We start from the raw sequence: 23,395 nt of genomic DNA, 5'->3' as shown, positions 1-23,395 counted from the left end.
CATTAGCTGTTGTTATTTCCTGGAGATTCTTCTGAGGGGAATTCTTCTGCTTGGTCATTTTGGATAGTCCCTGGCATGGTGAGGACCTGCAGGGCACTTCCCCTGTGCTGTGATGTATAACTGGAGTTGGTGGGCGGAGCCGCAGTCAGACCTGATGTCTGCCCCCAGCCCACCGCTGTGTCCACCGTCAGACTGGTGTGTGCCTTCTCTTCCCCTCTCCTAGGGGCGGGATTCACTGTGGGTTGGGGTGGCCTGTCTGGGCTACTTGCACACTGCCAGGCTTGTGATGCTGGGGATCTGGCGTCTTAGCTGGGGTGGGTAGGCAAGGTGCACAGGGGCAGGAGGGGCAGGCTTAGCTTGCTTCTCCTTAGGTGATCCACTTCAGGAGGGGCCATGTGGCAGCAGGAGGGAGTCAGATCCGCTGGCGGAGGTTTGGCTCTGCAGAAGCGCAGAGTTGGGTGTTTGCGCGGAGCGAGCAAGTTCCCTGGCAGGAACTGGTTCTCTTTGGGATTTTGGCTGGGGGATTGGCGGGGGAGATGGTGCTGGCGAGCGCCTTTGTTCCCCATCAAACTGAGCTCTGTCGTCCGGGGCTCAGCAGCTCTCCTTCCCTTTGTCCTCCAGCTTTCCCTCTTTCTGAGCAGAGCTGTTAACTTATGACCTCACAGATGCTAAGTCGCGCTTGCTGTGGGAACACAGTCCGTCAGGCCCCTCCGATTTTTGCAATCCAGACTCGGGGGCTCTGCTTGGCTGGCGAGCCTCCCCTCCACCCAGGCTCCCTCCCGCCAGTCCGTGGAGCGCGCACCGCCTCGCCGCCCTTCCTACCCTCTTCCGTGGGCCTCTCGTCTGAGCTTCGGTCCGGCGACTCCATTCTGCTAATCCTCTGGTGGTTTTCTGGGTTATTTAGGCAGGTGTGGGTGGAATCTAAGTGATCAGCAGGAAGTGCGGTGAGCCCAGCGTCCTCCTAGGCCACCATCTTCCCTCTCTGTCAGGATTTCCTTAAATTTAGAGGCTGGATAATATTACACTGTGCATGCGTCTGTGTATCTCTGTGTGGGTGTATAATCACAATTTCTTTATCCATTCATCTGTCAGTGGATACTTCAGTTGATTCCATATCTTGGCAATTGTGAATAATGCTGTAATGAAAATGGAAATGCACATATCTCTGGAAGATGCTGATTTCATTTCCTTAAAATACATACCAAGAAGTGGGATTGATGGATCACATGGTATTTCTATTTTTAATTTTTTTATGGAACCTCTGTAGTTTTCTCTATAATACCTGTACAAATTTACATTTCCAGCAACAGTGTATAAGGATCTGAATAGACATTTTTCCAAAGAAGAAATACAAATGCCAAGCAGATACATGAAAAGACTAATCATCAGGGAAATACAAATAAAAATCACAGTGGGATATCACTTCATACCTGTTAAAAATGGCTGTAATCAAAATGACAAGAAATAACAAATGTCGATGAGGATGTGGAGAAGAGGGAACCCTTGTCCCTCTCTAATTTACTGTGTAATGTGGGGAAAGTTACCTATCCTTCCTCAGACCTGTTTATTTGTAAAAGAAGGATAATAACCATTTAACGTACTTATCTGAGTGATTGGAAAAATTAAATAAAAAATGTGACTGTAGGTTTCCAAAACATCAATATACATTTTTATATTTTTTATCCTTCTCTTCACTAAATAATAATCTACTTGAAGACAGAAATGACATCTTATTGTCTTATCCTAATTTTCATTTAGTAGGTACCAGCTATAAGCTAGGCTATGTTCTAGCTACTTGGAATAAAAAGGTTAATAAAATATAGTCTCTATGCTGAAGGGCCACATACTTTATTTTATGGAGGAAGAAAGGAGGGGATAAAGTGGGAGCAGTAAACAAATATTTAACTAAATATGATGCTATAGAGTTATGCAATAGAGGGATATTAAGACTGATGAATGGATAAAGAAGATGTGGTATATATACACAATGGAATATTACTCATCCATCAAAAAGAATGAAAACTTGCCATTTGCGATGATGTAGATGGAGCTAGAGTGTATTATGCTAAGTGAAATAAGTCAATAAGAGAAAGACAGATACCATATGATTTCACTCATATGTGGAATGTAAGAAACAAAACAGATGATCATATGGGAAGGGGGAAAAGATAGAAGGAAACAAACCACAAGAGACTCTTAACAACAGAGGACAAACTGAGGGTTGATGGAGGGAGGTAAGTGGGAGATGGGCTAGATGGGTGATTGTTATTAAGGAGGGAACTTGTGATTAGCACTAGGTGTTGCATATAAGTGATGAATCACTGAATTCTACTCCTAAAACCAATATTGCACTATATATGAAATACGAACTAAAGTTTAAAGAAATAAAAAATAATAGAGGCATATTAAAAATGCAGAAAATGCCATGACAATGGAGATTGGGACGTTATTGATCCTGACTTGGGATATTCAAACAGTTTCCCCAAAATGGCTTTAGAACTGATTCCTGAAGCATGGGTAGAATTTCTTTCCAGGCAGAATTAGAAAGAGAGGGCATTCCAAGGAGAAAGAAGAGGACAGAGAAAGTACAAATGTATGGAAATAATTTACATGTTCTGGAGAGACTGAGTAATTTGGTGTGGTTGAGGTGTAGAGTGGATGCATGGGGAACTGGCTACAGATCCTGGGGAAGTTGGGAAAATGTATTGGAGTGAAGAGGAGACTAGAGGCTGGGAAATTATCTAGGAGTTTGCTGTAGTGCTCTGAGAAAGAGATTTTGAAGACTTGGTAGTGGCAGTGGGAATGGAGAAGGTTTTGTTTGAGAGCCATCCCAGAAGTAACACTGACAGGATTTGGTGACTGAATGTAAAACTAGAGGGAGCCTTGTAAGTAAAGAGAATTAACCTTTTTAAGTCTTGTGACTCAGAACTATATACAGTGACTTGTACATAGAAGGGGGTTATTAAATCATTGCCTAATTGGATTGCTTAAAGCTCCTCACTAGAAGATGTTAATATCATCATAAAGATAAGGCTGTATTTTCTTGTATCCACAGCTGCCATTCCAGTAACTTTTAAGAGTATTAAATTTGCTATTAAATGATTTTTAGTGTCTCCAAGAGCAAAAAAAAAAAATTCTATTTTTCAAGTAAAAATATAAAGAATTTAGATTGGCTTCTTTGTTATTGAGGACAGGGAAGAATAAAGATATTCAGAAATTTGCTACTTATTATCATGTGAACAGAACTAGATTGATGTTTATCCTTTCAATATATACCTGGTAAAAGGATTTGCTAGACAGATTTATAGTATTTTAAACTAAAAAATTACATTTGCAAAAAGTTTTAATTACCCTAGGTAGTTCTCAAAAAAGCCCTCTGAAGTTGACAGAATATATATTACTATATTCATATTGTAACTGAAGACACTGATACTGGAAGAAGAAAAATAACTTCTCTAAGTATGACAGCTAGTCAATCTTAGTGTCAAGAATTCCTTTCATTTCTGATTTCAGTTTCTCAGCAAGACCCAGGAATATGTATTTTTATCAAGGTCTTTGGGTTATTCTTCAGCAGATAGTACCTAAGAATCATACACTTATAAACTAACTGGAGTTGGGAAATGAGAATGGAGTGGAGGAAGGGTGTTATCTAAAAGGAAAGTAGGTGTCTAAGGTGTTATAATGGGATTATGGAGGAGGGTGGGATAAAGTCCAAGAAAGGTAGGGAAACAGTCACATTTCTAATCCCTTAATCTAATTCCTGGGTTTAGAAATGAGGAGCATTGTTCTTGTGATGGTTGTTGCTGCTGTTGTTTTTGCTGGCGTTTTATTATTATTTTAAAAAAATTTTAAAGTTTAAATTGAGAGAGACACAAACAGAGCACAAGTGGGGGAGGGGCAGAGAGAGAGGGAGACAGAATCCAAAGCAGGCTCCAGGCTCTGAGCTGTCAGCACAGAGCCTGATGCGGAGCTCAAACCCACAAACCAACTGTGAGAGCATGACCTGAGCCAAAGTTGGACGTTGAACCGACTGAGCCACCTAGGCACCCCATTATTTTATTATTATTAATTATTAATTATTATTAGCTTTTTAAAGTAGATGGGGAGTTAAGCACACGTGGAGCAAATTCAAGTTACTTCTTAAAAGTGTTTGCCTTGTCTTACCAAGACCTAATGGTGAATATGTGTCCATGACTTCTTTGGCTGAATGTCAGTATGCATTTCTTTCATTAAAATAAAAGTTCCAAGAAGGTAGGATTTTTGTTTGCCTTGTTCATTATTGTCTCCCCAGAACTTAGAACTGTTTCTGCCACAGACTAGATATACCAGAAGCCTTTGTTGAATCAAATTTCTTGTAGAAAGACATGTCTAAATTCATACATTTGTTGTTGTTAAGCAAGGATACTTTTCTGTAATTGAAGTCTCAAGAGGTTAAGATATGTGACATAAACATGATAGTTTTTTGGTTATGTTGATGTTTGTAGGACTGCCACAAGTACTTCCCAGGACTGGACCAAGCAGTTTCTAAAGACCTGATCTCAGTAGTAGTTGGGTCTATTAGAAATAGAACGATTACTTCAGGTACTTATACATTAAATAAGCCTTTGTGGGCTGGCCTAGGGGCATTATATTTTGAATGAGTTGTCTCAATTAACTTAAAATTTAGGAAAGGGGTAAATTGGAATACAAGGTATTATTTTGACATAATCAAAAAAACTGTTCACACCTTAGCAATGGTTAGTTTACACTGAAATTTCAAGGCATCAAAGAAATACTTTTCAGATTGGATTTAAAGCAATATATGATAAGAGTACAGTTAGAATAATTTGCTGCCTAGCACAAGTCCAACAATATAATAAAAGGTAATGAGAATTAGAAGTAACTAAAAATGAGGAATAATTTATAATTTCTGAGGCACTTTTACATGCCTTATTTCATTGGATTCTTGAAATAATGCCTATTTTATAGCAAGGAAACCAAAGCTCACAGAAAATAAGTGACTTATCCAGGGGTACCTGGCTGGTAATAGTTGTGTTCCACTTCTATAAAGTACATTTCTCCAAATGTATATACACATACACACACACACACAAAAATGAGTTTTGAGGGTTTTAAAGAATCCTCCTTCCCAAATGAGAGGAAAATCTATTTTCAAATGTCTGCGAAATCTAAATCGGTTTCTTAGTGGCAGCATTTACAATCTTTAGCCTGTAAAATGCTAATTTGTATTCTGTTTTCACATATCTAAGTGGAAAATGCAATAGACAAAGTTTTCTAATTATTTCTGATCATAGAACATTTTTCTTTTCACAAAGCCTTTCCTGAGATTGGTGTCTCTCAGAATTTACTTCAGGAAATGCTATTTCAGGACCTTGTTTTCAGCTGTCAAAGTCAAAAAGCATTGTCATAGTAGTTCAAGGTGTAACAGCTAGAGTTATTTGACTTTTACTATAAGAATCTTGAAGATAGGGGCGCCTGGGTGGCGCAGTCGGTTAAGCGTCCGACTTCAGCTAGGTCACGATCTCGCGGTCCGTGAGTTCGAGCCCCACGTCGGGCTCTGGGCTGATGGCTCAGAGCCTGGAGCCTGTTTCCAGTTCTGTGTCTCCCTCTCTCTCTGCCCCTCCCCCGTTCATGCTCTGTCTCTCTCTGTCCCAAAAATAAATAAATGTTGAAAAAAAAAAAAAAAAGAATCTTGAAGATAGAAGTTTTCAAGTTCCAAAAAAAGTCCTTAATGCAATGATTGTTTTTAAACAAAACCAAGAAGCTGAGGTAGGCATCTGGGGGGGGGGGTAGGAATTATATCCTGAGTGCTCTTCAAATTGTATTATGTAAATGACTACCTATTCCATATACCTGAAAGGAAGCCCTATGTAGTTGACCTTGATAAAGAAACAAGGCTTTTGCATGAGGATATGACACATATTGTAGTATATTTTTTCTTTTCCTCTTTATTAATAAGAAAGGCAATTTATAAATGATTTATGCTTTTACTTATAGTAAAAACAGAACTATATATTTCTAGCCCTTGGATACTTTAAATCAATCATTTGAAAATGATTTGAAAGCGGCTGGAATGATAGCCTTGGGGAATAGGGAATAAGTTTTCTTTTTGGAGACTATTTTATTTCATTCATTTTAACAACTCAATTCAATAAATGGGTTTGCTGAGTGAATGAAAAAAAATCCATGAGTGAATAAATGCCACCTGTGTATAATGTTCCATCTGAACAAGGAATTTTGAAGACAGCTAAGAGGTTGTTCTTTATCTTCAAAAGTTTTTAATGAAGTTATGAGCTCTTACCTGTTGCCTACTCCAGATAAATAGCTTTCATGCTTTACAAAGTGTTTTTACATTTATTCTCTCATTGAACCTTCATAAAACTCTGGTATGTAAAATCAGACTTTCCCCTCATTTTATAGGGAGGGAAAATGACTTGCCTGGGGTTCTATTGTAGAAAGATTAGTGTCAGCTGTCATCTATGTGTAGAAAGGCAAATTCTAATCAATCCTTTGCTGGCAAGCTATTCCTGATGAACCATGCCTGTTTTATCAATCTGTTTAGTAAGGATTCCATATGAATTTGAACTCCTTGGTATATACATTTAACTTGTTCTTAAGTTGTTTTCACTGGGACATGTTCCAAAAGGAAGAAACTACACTCGTTTTTTAAACCTTCTCTTAGTGTTTTGTTGGCACATGCTGAAGAATGCACTTCACTGAGAATCTTTGGGACCAGATGATGGTTGTGTCTGAGGTCTGTTTGGTACTTTCCCTCCTTGTATTGGCTGTCTACATGAACATTTTTGGTAAAGTACATACTGCATTTGTAAAATATAAAATGATTTCCACACTTGTCTTCTCAAAATACAAATATATGCATTCCACTTACCAGGAAGGCATCAGAAAAAACACCAGAAGCTAGACAAGAGAAGACCCAATTCAAGTTATGGCTCCAGAATTTACAAACATGTAGCCATGACAAAGTCATTTAGCCTTGCTAAATCTCTTTCCTCACTTATAAAGTGACAGGGTTACTTTTCTTTGTCTATCTATAGATTGGTATTTACAAAACTACTGGGCAGACAATGTCTTTGTAGAGGATTTTGAACTTCTACCAGGAAAAGCATTATAAAAATGTAGCTTTTATTATAATCATGCAGCCATTATAGCTGGTACAATTGGTTTTGTTAAACATTGAAGATCAGGGTTCATGGATTATAGTGTCAATTTTGTCATAAACTTCCTATTTGTGAACACCCAACTTCACACTTTTGTTCCTGAATTTACCTTCTGTAAAATACAGATAGTAATATTTAACTGCATCATACAGGATGTTATGAAACTTTCCTTTTTCAATATTCTCAAGTATAAAGAAACATAACAATTATTAGCACTACCTTATTCTGACTGGCATCTTTGTAGGACAGTCTTAGCATATATGAATAAATTAGAGAGGTAAAGTCTTCTTTCTAGTATATAGTTAAAAATTTTTGCATATATATTTTTCCTATATTCCCTCCTTAAACTGTTATGGAACCAGGCTGGAATGCTGGTGGAAAAACCAAGCAGCACTCGGAGATCTTGGTGGATTGGAGATTTATTTAACACCACCGGGCTCAGAGGAGACCATTTCTCCAAAGATCTGAGTGCCGAATGCAAGTGGGAAGGGTAATTTATAGTTGTCAGCTTCCATATCTGTGGGGGTTTTCACGTGTGTGGCAAACAGGGCAAGAAGAACCCGGAAGAGAGGTCTCTAAGCTAGAGACTAGAGCTTGTTTTAGTCCCATCGGCCTTCTTACGGTGTAAAATTTTATTCATTTTCTCAACATTCTCTCCTTTTATGCTTTTTAAAAAATCTTTTATTAGGCATCACTTTTTAGCTCTAGGGGTTGGTACCCTCGGAGGGCTAGGATATGTGCTGCAGTTTGGCGAGCAGCAGTGTTTTCAATAAAACATACCAGGGTATTTAGTATATAGGGGCCAATGGTCACAAGTAAAATTATGGAAAGGAGGGGCCCTGCCAGGGATAGGAGCCAGAATGCCCAGTCTGTGAGATCCCATTCTCTCCATTAACTGATATTTTCCTGTTGTCTACGTTGAACTCTTTCCTTGAGTTACTTAACCTTAGTCCTGACTATTCCTGATTTGTTTACAAAATAGCAACATTCATCCTCCAGAAAGATACAAGTCCCTCCTTTTTTTGAAGTGAGGAGGTCGAGGGCTCACCTATTTTGAAGGGACACTGCTTCCAGGGAGTTTATTTGGCTTCGTAAGGTTAACAGGGAGTCTGCCATCTGTTCCATGTCCAGTTTGTTGGTGCAGTCTCTATTAGCCCAAGAGCAAGAAGCAAAATCAAGGCTATGACACCAGTAAGGGGCAAGGGCTGGCAGAGTTGCATCCAAACCCCTGGGCTTGGTCCATATGTTGATTCCTCAAGCTTCTGCTGTGAGCAGGCCAGCCAGCTTCTGGGGTGTGGCTGGAGCAGGGCAGGAGATGTCAGGGGCCAGTGTCTTTTTGAGGGTCAGTTTAAGCAGGTTGACTGGATCTGGATCACTTTGCCAGGTTGAGGGTTCCTCTGAGTTGGCCTTCTTAACTCTGGAGTGATGGACCCACGGGGTGTTACCTGAAACTGAATCCTCTATTTGGTGGTATATCTGTAAAGTCTACCTCCAAGTTTTCAAAAGGGGTAGGTTTCTGGTAACTGTCAGATCAGGTTTAGGGAAGATATGGTTTGCATATTTAGAGATCCATCCTGTTTTCCAGTTGTTTAAATAATCTTATGCCCATGAGGTCTTATTATTATCCCGCAGAATAATAAGCACAGAAGATTATCTATACATGAAATACTGTGACAATTTTTCTGAAGTTTACCTCAAGTTGTCTAGTTTAGGCAAACAACAAACATTTAAAGGCGATCATAACTAGAATTTAACATCCATAATGGTGCATTGTTGAAACATAGTTTTTCTCTCTAAACCCCACCCCCCCTTTCCTGAGATAGCCAAATTGAGACCAATGCATTTGTAGAACAAGTCTAGTCTTAACAAACCTGGCCTAATTATTTAATTAAGCTCAGCAAGAATAGCGATTGATTGGGGCACCTGGGTGGCTCAGTCGGTTGGGCGGTTGGGCAGTTGGGCGGTTGGGCATCTGACTTCAGCTCAGGTCGTGATCTCACAGCTTGTGAGTTCCAGCCCTGCATTGGGCTCTGTGCTGACAACCCAGAGCCTGGAGCCTGCTTCAGATTCTGTGTCTCCCTCTCTCTCTGCCCCTCCCCCGCTCATGCTCTGTCTCTCTCCTTCAGAAATAAACATTAAAAACAAATTAAAAAAAGAATAGAGATTGATCATGTGGATTATTTATTTATTTATTTATTCGGTGAGCTTTTATTTTATTTTTTAATATGAAATTTATTGTCAAATTGGTTTCTAAAGAACACCCAGTCTCATCCCAACAGGTGCCCTCCTCAATGCCCATCACCCACTTCCCCTCCTTCCCACCCCCCATCAACCCTCAGTTTATTCTCAGTTTTTAAGAGTCCATGAAGATCTTTTAAAGTCTGCTTTGCTGGAACCTTTTATAAGGAATCTCTGGGTTGAACTTTTAGTAGCCTCTCCAGGCCAGAAGCCAAGCCAAATACTTGCCATCAGACAGGCCTGCAATACCTGTAGAATTGGGCGAATTCCCCTTCATGAGGTCACCAAGATATCCTGAGGTTCCTGTACCTGCCAGGAAGTGACCTTCTTTACTCACCTGGTGAGGCTGCTGGGAACTCTATAAGCAAGGTATCAGGCCAACATTTCCAACGGGCTTTATGGTTCCATGTTTCATAAAGTCAATCTTAGTTCCTTAAAGCTGTCTGGTCATATCTGAGTTTATGAATGCCACTCTCAAATATGACATTCCAGTCAAAGCCTTGGTAAAACCAATATTTGAATGGTGACCTGTCACAAGATGAACAGATTCTTATTGAACTTATGCAAACAATTGTAATTGCCATGAAAGAAAGAATACTCACTGAGAGTTTTTGAATTTCAGGGGAGTTATGTAGAGAGAAAAGATAAATGCTTCAGTTTACAAATAAATATGTTATGACATTTCTGTATATCATAGATATCTTAAGAGAAAGTTTCCTTAACCTGGAAGAGCAAACATTAGAGAACCAGCAATATTTTCAACAAGAATCACAAAACTATAATCTTCCCCAGTTCATTTAATCCCATGTTCCTAATTCTTGTTCAATTTGAATGCAGCTTTTTAGTTCTGGAAATTCTTACCCATTTTAGTATTAATCTTAAAGATGTCGAATACCTGCATTTGTCCCCAAAGTCCTTTTATAAATCTCCTTGAAGAAGAAACACGTTTTGTGAGAGAATAAGAACAATATAAATGATAAAATCTCAGAAATAGACATTGTTAAAGATCTGATGAGAGTTCATTATGATGCAATTGACAAAGAAATTCGGTTATTTCTGTGACACATAACACTTCAAGTAATCAGAATATTAAGTGATGACCTTATACCAAAACATTAAAACTTTAGGAATTGCATATATATTTGGGCAGTTACAGCATTTACCTGTGCAATACAACCTAAGGTTTACCATTGTATGACAGTGCCTTTCCAAGTAATTTAGCATCCCAAATAAAAAGGCCTAATTGGTCAAAAAGACTTCATTTACCATTTAAATCCTGGGAAGTTTGTTAAAACCTTAGGAAGTTATAAGTACATCCTAAATAGGATTACAGATCATTATGAATCTTAAAACTGTATTTATTCAACCAAGGTGGCAATAAAAGATCCTATAGGTGAATATATAGCATTATATAGTTGTTACCAAAACCTAGCTCCTTTAACATTGAGAAATTTTAACTAGTAATCAAAGACTTGATAAAGATGAAACCTAAAACTTTGGTTTTCCTGGAAGACAAACCTTTGTTTGCATTGTCTTATCAAGAGCAGATCAACAATGCAAGAACACTTTGACATTTGAGCAGAGAGAAAAGCAGAATTTCAACCTTATACCAGTGTACTTTTAAAATTCCATTCATCTCAACCTTAGTCCATCCTGAGCACACATAAAATTCCTTTCCAAAGATTTCTCTTCATGAACCTTCTACAACTTTCCTTTGCCTTCAAACTTTGTCCCAAAGCCATTTCTGTCCAAATAACCAGTCTCATTTAAGATAAAATTACTTTCTTCTACCCTCAACAAAAATGTATTTCCATTCCTTATATCTTTCTTACATACCTCCTACTTTCCTACATACAGGGTTACTTTCCTTATTTCTATGAGTCTTAAGTACACTTAGCAGAATTTCAACTCTTAGGAAACCTTAGTCTCCAATTGAGGAGTTAGTAACCAACTGAGAGGTGTTTACACCAGAATTTTTTTAGATGGTAAATTCATGAACCAATTAAATACAAAGCATGTTTTCCAATAGGTCCAAATAGCCTTAATTTCTCTGCAATAAGAAGTTAAAAACACAAACCTGTGTTCAGTAATCAAAGCTTTAGCAATTCATTCTATTTGGAAAAGACCTAGATATCCAAGGGGGTGCACTTGACTCCTTGACCTTGAGGATGGGAGGAGGAGCCAATGGTGCCTGAGGCACTGAGGAGGGTATAGGAACCAATTATGTAGACCACACCCAAGTTGGTGCAGAAACAGCAGGGGGAGCAGAAGGCAGAAGAGGCAAGGTGCCAGTAGAAGGCAGAGAAGGAAAACCTAATTCAAAACCTTAACTCACACAGGGGAGCAGATGCCATGTTTTTTTCCACCAAAATGGAAATATGGAGTCCACATCAGGCCAGAGAAGACCGGGAATTTCCCTGAAACAAATGGAGTTTCAGCAACTGCTTGGGAACATTCCTTAAAGTCCCCATCCCAAGGTAGACTAACCACAGTTGGCTCCAATTACAGCTGTTAACCTGGGAAATGAGGGGGACTCCCTCACATCTATTAGGCAGAAGAACAGGGAGAGAGAGTCAGTGTCTCCTTCAGTCTGATTCTAAATTGGCCAGACCAATAAGGTCCCCTTCTCGAGGTTCCTCCTCCTGGTATCGGCTGGGTTTCTGGGACTTTCCCTGGTTGGGACATTTATTATTTTAATGTCCTTTTTCCTTGCAGTAGGCTCACTGACCCCTTGCTAAGGAGGTTCTGGGCCTCCCCCCTTTTGTTGTGGTTCTTTTGTGCCTCTGGAACAAACAGTGTGTAAGCCTCACATAGTCTCTTATAATAATCCCTGGGGGAATCTCCTTGCTGCTGGGAATATTTATGGGCTTCTCAGTCCCTGTTCTGATACCCTGGAGGAGAGCCTCTTGGTACTGGCAGATGTTGACCGGCATCTGGAGAGCTCCTGCACCTGGCCAAGGGTGCAATCTGGCTGCTGGTTCTTGTGGGGGAGGGTTCTCCGGTCCGGTCTAGGAGAGGAGACAAGGGCGGCGGTGGTGGAGAGACAGATGGGAGGAGGAGTTTCAAGCTCAGGGTCAGGGAGGAGGGAGCCCAGTGAGTCATAAGGTGGCAGAAAGACAGGATCTTCCTGCCAGTGTCCTGCAAACACTAGGGGAGAGGTGGGTTGCTCCTTTGGCTCCCTGGGTGAGTCTCCAGATAAAGCAGCTAAAACCTTTGCCTGGCTCTGCTTGCTATGGATGAATCACACCCAAGGCGGATGATTTTGGGCAATTTCAAGCCAGAGGTCGATGTATGGAAATTGATCAGGGTGACCTTCGTCTCTGGAGACAACATGCCAGATGCAGTGAACCATTGGGACATCTAAGGTTCCCTCAGAGGGCCCTCCTAAACCAAAAGTGGGCTGTTCTAACTCACATAGGGTCCTTAATGTGCTGGGGGTTATCTTAATTCCATAGTCTGCCAAAAAAACCTTCTTTGGTCTGTCCCAACCCCATAATATTCCCTTGAGGCAGAGTCGCATAGACAGAGGGATAGGGGTGCCCCCTCTAATGAGGAGATGAGTCAGATGCCTGTCTGGCTGTGTCCTGAAGGAACTTAGGTGACGCTTAGCTGTAGCGGTCTCAGCTTTGTGACTTATGATCAGAAAGTATTCCAATGCCGCCATACGCTGTGTGGCATTCACCACGGAATCGCAGATGGGCTCACTCAGACTCCATGGGCTTTTGGGGACCTTAAGGGTGCCTGCCTGTGGAGCCACAGAATTGAACTCGGCAGGCAAGCTAGACCGAGTTGCACACTCATACTCACATACACACCAGAGGTTATTACATTCCCTCCCATAGAATTCCTACCTGTGAGACTTCTGAGGTCTCCAGGGAGTGATCAGGTCCTCCTTCCACTCTTGTGAGTGGGGCTGACTAGATTGGGCCCCAGCCTTACCGGTTCTGACGTCGGGTCCAGGTCCTCACCTGCCAAGTCTCCTTGAGTCCGGCGGGAACGGCAGAGCTGGGCTGGCCAGAGGTGACCCAGTGGGAGACTGCTGAAATTCAGGCAGGGCGCACCTTCTCCCTTGCGATTCCTCCTTCTGTCACCGCCTCGCCATTCTTCCAAACCGGTGGCAACATATGGGCCATCGTGGTTGGGTTTCCCTGTCAGGGAACCAAATATATTACGGAACCAGGCTGAAATGCTGGCGGAAAAACCAAGTTGCACTCGGAGATCTTGGTGGATTGGAGATTTATTTAACACCAGTGGGCTCAGAGGAGACTGTTTCTCCAAAGATCTGAGTGCAGAATGCAAGTGGGAAGGGTAATTTATAGTTGTCAGCTTCCATATCTGTGGGGTTTTCGCTCGTGCGGCAAACAGGGCAAGAAGAACCCAGAAGAGGGGTCTCTAAGCTAGAGACCAGAGCTTGTTTTAGTCCCATTGGCCATCTTATGATGTAAAATTTTATTCATTTTCCCAAAACAACTAATATTTACTGAACTCCACCTGTGTGCCAGGAATTGAATTTAGCGCTGAGTTCAAAAGTGCCACTTCCCTGTACCTGCTTTAGGAGGTTTAGAAGTAGAGATCATAAGTTTCTTCAACTGAGTCCTGCTGCTGCTTCAGGTATAGTGCAAGAAAGCAGCATGCTGACAGGGCCCAACAAAGCATGACAGTTGAAACTATTAATGATCATGTCTACTATTTCATAGGAATGAGGCTTGAGGTGCTTACTGGGTCTTAGTTTCTACTATTCATCCATTACCTAGCTATGTGACTTTGGGCACATCAGCTCCACTCCTTGGCATCTCAGTTTTCTCATCTGCAGTCTTTAAGACATCATTTATTTTAGGGTTTCTGTCTTTCAGCTACCGGCAAGACAACAGTTTATAAAGACAAGAGAGTTTGTTTCTTATGATTAGCTTCATTAGCCAATCAAGATTAGAAAAGAATGTCTGGGATGAATGGTCCCTTATGGACCTTTGAATGAATAACACCTTTCATGGTGTGTGTAAAGGGAAATGATGAGTTTGTTGATCCAATGTAGCCCACTATAAATACAAACTCTCAAGCCAAGTTTGTTGTTTTCTTGGGTTACATTTCCTTAATTTACAGGATCAATCAAAATTGGAGTTTACCTTGAGGTTAATGATATGTACAGTGTTAAGTGAAGGCAGAAATGAAATATTTTATTTTTCAGAGGGCTTTATGTGATTTACTCTTTGTAGTAGGCAGATTTGTCTTGCTCAGAATATCCTTATTGTTTGTACTCCTTGGAGTCCTAAGAAAAATCATGCATAATTTCAATTTCAGTACAGATAACACAAGCTTCCTAAAAGTTTCAACTTAGAATTTGTGTTTCTTTCCCCCTGCTTGACTTGAGTGGCAGGAGGCTTAAGGGGGTAGGGCCATGTCTCCTTCCACTTGTGTATCATGGCCCAGCAACTTGATGCTTTAGGCATTATTTAAAAATCCAATGTATTCAAACTTTGGCTTCTGAGAGCAGTAGAATCCGTACGAACAAATAATAGAGTGATAAATACAGAATTTTCATTAAGGAAAAGACTATATTGTGTCCTTTTAAATCAGTATTCAGAAGTTAATCTCAGCATTCACAACCTACTATGTGCTTTAGCTTTGTGCTCATGAAGAAAAGAAAGGAACAAAAAAGTTGATAGTTCTTCTTTCAAATATTATTGTGGCATAAAGAAATAAGTTTAATATATGCCAACAGTGAGCTCCACTAACATTGTGATATTAATTTAAGGCTAGTCTCATTAATTTAATACAAGTCTCTTTGAGCCCTGCATAATTGCTGCCAAGAAAGATAGTGCAACTCAGTGAAGAACAGTTTGTGCAGAGCCACCCCAAATTTGTCTGGTTTACTAGAGTAACACAACTGTTAAATTTTCTAGTTTTATTTTTCTTCACAGTATCGGTTCACTCATGAAGATAAGAAAAAGGAGGGGCTCTTTAAAAATACCAATGCATGATTACCATCTAGATTTTCCTTGAATTGCTTGTTACTTCATGTTCACAAAAGCTATTTTATATTAAAATGCATGAACTTTTGCATTTAGAATGTGTCTAATTTTTCTCAGTTGTGGTTATATCCTTTTAAGAATGATAATTTTAAAACCTTCTTTTAACCTTGTGATACTTTAAAAAAAAACTTAAAAAGCAAAGGAATGAATTAGTAGTAGCTTTATTGTTGTTAGTCTATGGACTTTGACTCTGCAAACTTCTGTTCAGGATTCCTTTGATAGAGAATTAATTTAAAAGAAAATAAAAGAAAGACAAGAAACGCTGACATCAGCTCAAAAGTTTTTTGCTGACCTTTAGTTAACAAAGCTCTAAATGGCTGCTAGTCTTCCACCTGCAATCAGGTGTAATAAACCTTTGCAGCAGAAGTCAAATTCTAGGAGAAAAAAGTTGGAAGCACACACTTACACCATAAAACCTTATTTATTGCAACCATCAGTCTTCTAAGATATGCTCCACAATGGGATTTGGTAAAGCCATTACAAGGTGCCGTATGAGTTCCATTTGCCTACAGTAAATAGAATGTCAGAAATGTCAGGGGGAAATAAATATCAGGTTGGTTAAAAGGGAGCAGAGATGGCTCAAAGCATCATTGAGAGGACTGATTTATCTGGCATGCTGTAATGACTGCAGATGTGGATCTGTTATTCTAGATGAGCAATGAATTTGATGAGCTGATAACATAGGGCCAGAGAGCCTGGCTTTAATTACTGATGAGGAATTTATTTGTGAAGCACTCTGATTTACGGAGGGTTTGTTCTGTTATTGACAGGTGACCTTGGGGCTTTTCTCTTCTGATGAATCCCCAAAAAGGAGCTTTTAAAAGAAATAATCAAACGAAAAGTATTTTATCTGTGCTTAGAACACAATGAAGTCATTTGAGATACATTGTTGGGGTGGAAGCTACATTCTTGTTACACACAAAAAGTTTGCTGTTGTGCTTATTTGCTGCTTATAAATTACTGCTGATTTTTACTTAAGTGTATTTTTATGTTTTTCCTCTAAAGTAAGCCTTAATTCTGAGACTAGATGTTGGTATTTATTACTGTGCTTCTGTCAAGTCAGTTTGAAAAGAAGTTAACTAATTTTCTTTTGCAAACCTTATATCTTATTGTATTTCTTTCTTGTTTTACTTTTACTTCTGAAGAGCTGGCGGGCATTGGCACTGCAATTTTTTGTGTGAGTATTGTAATGTTTTCTGCAAAAAGTATTATACAGTCTACAATGAAAATCTTAGCATAAATAGACTGAGGCTTTTATATCTGCATTTGTTTGCATGTATAGAACAATAACTAATTAAACTACTTTATACTATTATATTATACTATTATAATAATACTATTATATTTTATTTATACTGGATTTTATTAACTAATATCTGTCTTCTGTATTTCAGATGAGGGGATTTTATCATTAAGGACAAATGTGACTTATTTATTTATTTATTTATTTATTTATTTATATGAAATTTATTGTCAAATTGGTTTCCATACAACACCCAGTGCTCATCCCAAGAGGTGCCCTCCTCAAGGCCCATCACCCACTTTCCCCTCCCCCCACCTCCTATCAACCCTCAGAAAAATATGGAACGCTTCATGAATTTGCGTGTCATCCTAGTGCAGGGGCCATGCTAATCTTCTCTGTATCATTCCAATTTTAGTATATGTGCTGCTGAAGCGAGCACAAATGTAACTATTTTAGAATAAATTTAGCACCCTAAATTGTGTTACTATAATGTAGAACTAATGTATATATATTCCTAAAACTAAGATTTTATTTGATTTATCAAACCAGGTCGACTTGAAATTTTTTTAAATTGGAGGTTAATTAAGATTAAATAATAATTAAAGCAGGCTTTACCCGTTTTTTTCCCCCTGTTTTGTGGTTTTATATTTTTAGGTGGGAAACCTTTTTTTTCTTTTGCTTTTTTTCTATTGTGGATTTACCATTATAAACTATATATAGACTTATTTTTTTAATGTTTATTTATTCTTGAGAGAGAGACAGAGACAGAGTGTGAGTGGGGGAGGGCCAGAGAGAGAAGGAGACAGAATCTGAAGCAGGCTCCAGGCTCTGAGCTGTTAGCACAGAGCCTGACACGGGGCTCGAACTCACAAGCTGTGAGATCATGACCTGAGCTGAAGTCGGACGCCCAACTGACTGAGCCACCCAGGTGCCCCTGTATATAGACTTCTATATTTTCCCCTCAAGTAGAAGATTCACTTCTCATCTTATTCATTTTAGATAGGTTAAGTTCCACCAAACAAATGTCAAGTGTATGTTTTCAGGCAATGGGTAAATGCTCTCATGGTAGTACGATCTGTATTTTGGGAAGCTTAAGCACACTAAAAGGTCAAATGGCTAAAATCACAGTTTTCTTACCACAGAATTTTACCATGAGGCACAAGAGTCAGTTCCTACTTCAAAGTATGTGACTTACTTCCATAGAACAAAATTTATTTATATGCGTTTACACACTCTCTTTATATTCTTTCAGTGTAATCTCCTGACAGCATTTTATTAGTCTCCAAGGCCAATTTCTAAAGAAAATAGAAGTAAATGGAATAAATTCCATTTGCTATGGTGAGACTGAGGAACCAAAATTAAATACTTTAAAGAAGTTGATTCAGAAAAAGAATGAGCATAATTAACAGGCTACTGCTCAACAAAGAAATAAAGGTAGATTAGTCACTGAAGTATATCTACGTCTACAATGTGTTATTTAATCAACACATCAGAATTTATGCATCCAAACTAGTTATTTAGATATAAACTTTTCCAAATAATACTGCTTTTGCTCATAACATTTTTGAATCACGCTTTATGGAATTATATGCTAATCATATGTTTTGTTTTTTAAATGTAATCAGTAATAGTCATTATCCTTTAGGATGAATTATTTTTCATTATAACCTCATAAATTTTACATATTAGTGGAAAACTGAAAAACTCAGGTGATCTTTTTCCAGTCTTATTTTCCTTGACCTTTCTGCAGCTTTTGAAAAGATTGAAAATCTTTCTTCTTGCCTTCTGTAACAATATAATTTTCTGGTTTTCTTAGGTCTCTTTGATCACTCTTCATCACTGTTACCTCCATAGCTAAAGAATAAAAAATTCTATTGTTGGCTCTGTTTTTCTACCTCTATATTTACTTCCTTAAAGAGCTCATCACTTAAAACTATTCCCTCTTCAAAAATGATCCTCAAACTCTAGAAACAATAGCTTTTTGTCTTTCTGGTCTTAGAATTCTAGCTGCCTTTAGTCATGTTTATATACCTCCAAACTGGGCTTAGAATTCTCATCTCTAAATCACTTCATAATTGTCTATATTAATATTAGTTGTATATATAATAATTGTATATATTTTTATAATTGTGTATAGCAGTATGATTCCATTTTACAAGTTTATGATTCTCATTCAAACTTTACTGCCTTTTGACCCCCCCTTTCCCCTTTTTTCCCCCTTCCCTACTGTCCATTTCTAGTCTACCCTAACACACAGTAACTATAATGTTGGAATTGCCTCCTGGCTTTTTCAGTCCCTTATTCTTCTGGATTACCTTCATATTGCTTCTAGCATAATCATTTAAAAAATTTGTATAGTTTGCTGTTTTTATTTTCCTTAAGAGTCTTTAGTGAATCTTTTCTTTAAGTTTATTTATGTGGAGGGGGAGGCAGAGAGAGAGGGAGAGAGAGAATCCCAAGCAGGCTCTGTGCTGTCAGCCTGACACCGCTCTCGATCTGACAAACCAGGGTATCGTGAACTGAGTGAGAATCAAGAGTTTGAGTCTTAACCATCTGAGCCACCCAGGCGCCCCATCTTTAGTGGATCTTTTAGTGATTTTTTTTTAGATTTTTTTTAACGTTTATTTATTTTTGAGACAGAGAGAGACACAGCATGAATGGGGGAGGGTCAGAGAGAGGGAGACACAGAATCCGAAACAGGCTCCAGGCTCTGAGCTGTCAGCACAGAACCCGACGCGGGGCTCCAACTCACAGACCGCGAGATCATGACCTGAGCCGAAGCCGGCCGCCCAACTGACTGAGCCACCCAGGCGCCCCTCTTTTAGTGATTTTTAATTGCCTTTAGTATTAAATTTGAACTCCTGAGCTAAGAATTCAGTCTTTTCTATTATATGATTAACTCATACATATTAAAACCTATCTGGTCTTCTGAGTTTTCATTCTAACAGCTTCAGTAATCACTCATGGGTGGGTGGTTCACAAATTGCTATCTTAAGTTTGATGTTGTCAGAAGAAGGATGAAACTGGTGGATCAAGTTACTTGGTTTTGCCTCTAGCCAAGTAAGTATGGATAAGTCAGTGATCTCCACAGTACATGCAGAAGACATTTAATGAATGTTGATAGAATTAAAATACTGTCTTAAAGTGTTTCTCTGTGACTGTTTAAGAGTAGTTAAAGAGTTAAAGAGTAGTTTATTTCCATGGATGCACATCTATGTCACAAATAAAATGAAATCCAGAGAGTTTTCTGTATTAGTTTTAGACCTCCTCCTTTGCTTCTATTTAGTTTAATATAAAATTATCTTCTTTATGTAAGCTACATACAGTGTACTACTCTTCCTCATCCTTATATACGAAGGTGTGTTTTGTTTGTTTGTTTTTACCAAATAGAAAAACAAAGTTAACTCCAAACTATTCCTTATTTTCTTTCATCTCTCAGCAGAGTTGGGCATTTGATGGCTTCTGGGCATTCTTATTTTGGCTTCTCTGAAGTAATAATCTCAATTTTCTCCCTACCCACTTTATCTCATTTTAGAGATCTTAAAAAACACAACACTTGACGTGTACATGGCATATAATTGGAAAAAATCTTTATTCTGATTTTCTTTTTTTTTAACAGTTTAAAACATTATTATTTAATTTATTTTTAAATTTGCATCCAAGTTAGTTAACATATAGTACAACAATGATTTTAGGAGTAGATTACTTAATGCCCCTTACCCATTTAGCCCATCCCACTCCCCCGCAACACCTTCAGTAACTCTCTGTTTGTTCTCCATATTGAAGAGTCTCTTATGTTTTTGTCTCCCTCCCTGTTTTTATATTATCTTTGCTTCCCTTCCCTTATGTTCATCTGTTTTGTATCTTAAAGTCCTCATATGAGTGAAGTCATATGATATTTGTCTTTCTCTGACAAATTCACTTAGCATCATACCCTCTAGTTCCATCCACATAGCTGCAAATGGCACGAATTCATTCTTTTTAATTGCCATCTTCTTTATCCATGCATCTTTTGATGGACATTTTCTTTTGGCGGAACCATTCCTCTTATAGTGGCATAGAATGATTTATTGAATTCAGAAATTTATATGGGATTTTACATCTGGTCTATTAAGATTCAAAATGATGAAAATTAGTAGCTTTCATGGTTTTCATAGGGAATCATTTGGGTTCACAGTGAAGGACCTTGTGGTTGAACTGAATTTTCTTGCATCTATTTAGCTGAATAGAGGATAATGCATAGTCATTTAGCACTCTTATCATGTAAAAAATAAAGAGAAACCTAAACCTATTGTGTTAAACATAAAATTTATTTTATTCAAGTTATTAACATTCTAAAAAACAAATTAATATTAAATTATGAAGAAAGCACTTGTGATATCAAGATATGGCACAAGATGTAGAGAGTGAGATAGTTTCACCTCTCCTCTCTCATTTTGGTTACAGTCCCTCCCAGTATGCCCATAATTACATTAACTTTATTTAATAATCACAAGTTATATAAGTCATACAGAGAAAGACAGATACCATATGTTTTCACTCTTATGTGGATCCTGAGAAACTTAACAGAAGACCATGGGAGAGGGAAAAGAAAAAAAAAAAAAAGTTAGAGAGGGAGAGAGCCAAACCATAAGAGACTCTTAAAAACTGAGAATAAACTGAGGGTTGATGGGGAGTGGGAGGGAGGAGAGGGTGGGTGATGGGCATTGAGGGGGGCACCTGTTGGGAGGAGCAGTGGGTGTTATATGGACACCAATTTGACAATAAATTTCATATTAAAAAATAAATATTTCATAACATAAAAAATAATTACATTGTTTTCTTCTTATTGGAGATATTTCTTTCTCCATTTATTCCTCTACAATTTGTGGAAATAAATTACATAGTTGACAAATTGGATGCACATCTCTAGAATATGTGGATCTGAGGAAAAGGTAGAGTTAAATCTCAGGAATTCTATTTAAGAATTCTTGACATCTTATTACCTAGATGAACTGAAGGTTTTTGTTTTTTTGTTGTTGTTGTTGTTTTTTGGGTTTTTTTTGGTACCCTCCATGGGAAGAGTTTGCTAAGCAAAACAGTAATGGCAAAATTTAATATGTATTATTTTTAAAACTATGCAAGATAATTTTAAGTGTTTTAATAATATCTAATCATATACAAGTAATGGATTACTATCCTATCTTGCAGAATATACATAGCCTTTTATAAAATTGAGGCTCATTATTTTTGAATAAGTAATGGATGCATGTGTTAAGAAAAATTACAAAAGAGTATGGGATAAAAAGGAAGTCTTCCTTCCATAGACTCCTGTCTGCTAGTCATATAGTTCCCTTTGATTGAGTTTACATTTGTTTGAGGTCTGTGCCACTTTGTTTCTGAGCACCTGCCCCTTACTAATTAACTGAGTAGCTTGAGAAGCAGTTGGTAAGGGTATATAGACACAAGTGCCAGGTCCTTATCTTCTTGATAGCATGTGAGGGGAGTTCTGCTATTTGAAGTAACTGGACAAGAGTACAGATAGATCATGACTCATATTCCTACAAGAAAAGAAGTCAGTTTGACATGTGTTAGACTCAAAAGAACTTATTATGATAATTGTAAATGAGCCATATCTGAGTATTACAGTGTTACTTCCCTTTGGCAACTTTGTTAGCAGTTTTCAGATATGACTATGTGGCTCTATATTCTATAAGTAGAAAAAATTTCACTATATCCAATGATTATTTCCTCCATTTCTGAATAAACAAATCGATATATACTTATCAAACTCTAAGTTATGTATATTAATAACTTGTCCAGCAATATAATGATTTTGTGTGCATTATAACAACCACCTTTAAATATATTATTGATCTGAAATTCGATGCAGTATTTGAGCATATATAGACAAGTTGAGACCAGCAAATGTTGCCATGGAGATATCATGGCTTTAGAAAATATAACTATAAGTGAAAGTTTCATATTTTTGGAAATAGGTGTCTTTCTGAATACCTGTTTGGTAGTTTTTAATTGTGTTAAGGAATATTGGGTTGAATGCTGAATTCAATAAATACTGCTCCAGGGACTTTTCTTTCTTTTTTTAAAAATATAATTTATTGTCAAATTGACTTATATACAATACCCAGTGCTCATCCCAACAAGTGCCCCCTCAATGTCCATCACCCACTTTCCCCTCTCCCCTACCCCCATTCAACCCTCAGTTTGTTCTCAGTATTTAAGAGTCTCTTATGGTTTGCCTCCTTCCCTCTCTGTAACTTTTCCTCCAGGGGCTTTTCAAGAGGGATTTGGTTAAAATTAATGTAGTTGAAACGGGAGGGAGATAACACTAGTGAGTAGCAATAGTTAATAAACATTGAAAAGTAATAGGATCGTAATAACTATACAGAGACTACTTTATTCAATATGGCATTGGAATACAAAATTGTATCTTTGAATAATGCAATAATAAAAGAATCTTTAAAAAGAAATAGAAATAATAGGAAAGTTAAGAATGAAATAAACATTTAACTATAGAGAACAAACTGATGGTTAGCAGAGGGGAAGTAGGTGCGGGGATTGGTGAAATACTTGATGGGGATTAAAGAGTACACTTATCATGATGAGCATTGAGTATTGTATAGAATTGTTGAATCACTATATTGTACACTGAAACTAATATAACACCGTATTTTAACTATACTGAAATAAAAAAAAAAAAAAAAAAA

General features: G+C 38.1%; 1 protein-coding gene and 1 non-coding gene across 2 annotated transcripts in view; one reads left to right on the top strand and one right to left on the bottom strand.

Moving 5' to 3' along the window:
* Window positions 1-23,395, top strand: part of LOC121025218 (dachshund homolog 2-like) — a 401,711-nt gene that overhangs the window by 43,211 nt on the left and 335,105 nt on the right. The window lies entirely within an intron of this gene.
* LOC121025220 (U6 spliceosomal RNA) lies at window positions 17,021-17,127 on the bottom strand. Its single transcript, XR_005787980.1, has one exon. It is a non-coding gene; the product is annotated as a U6 spliceosomal RNA (small nuclear RNA).

Source organism: Herpailurus yagouaroundi, unplaced genomic scaffold (assembly GCF_014898765.1).
Source record: "Herpailurus yagouaroundi ecotype Mexico unplaced genomic scaffold, PumYag 67555, whole genome shotgun sequence".
In the NCBI taxonomy this organism is placed as follows: domain Eukaryota; kingdom Metazoa; phylum Chordata; class Mammalia; order Carnivora; family Felidae; genus Herpailurus; species Herpailurus yagouaroundi.
The sequence above is the reverse complement of the archived record's forward strand: the minus strand, read 5'-3'. Positions and strand labels throughout refer to the sequence as shown.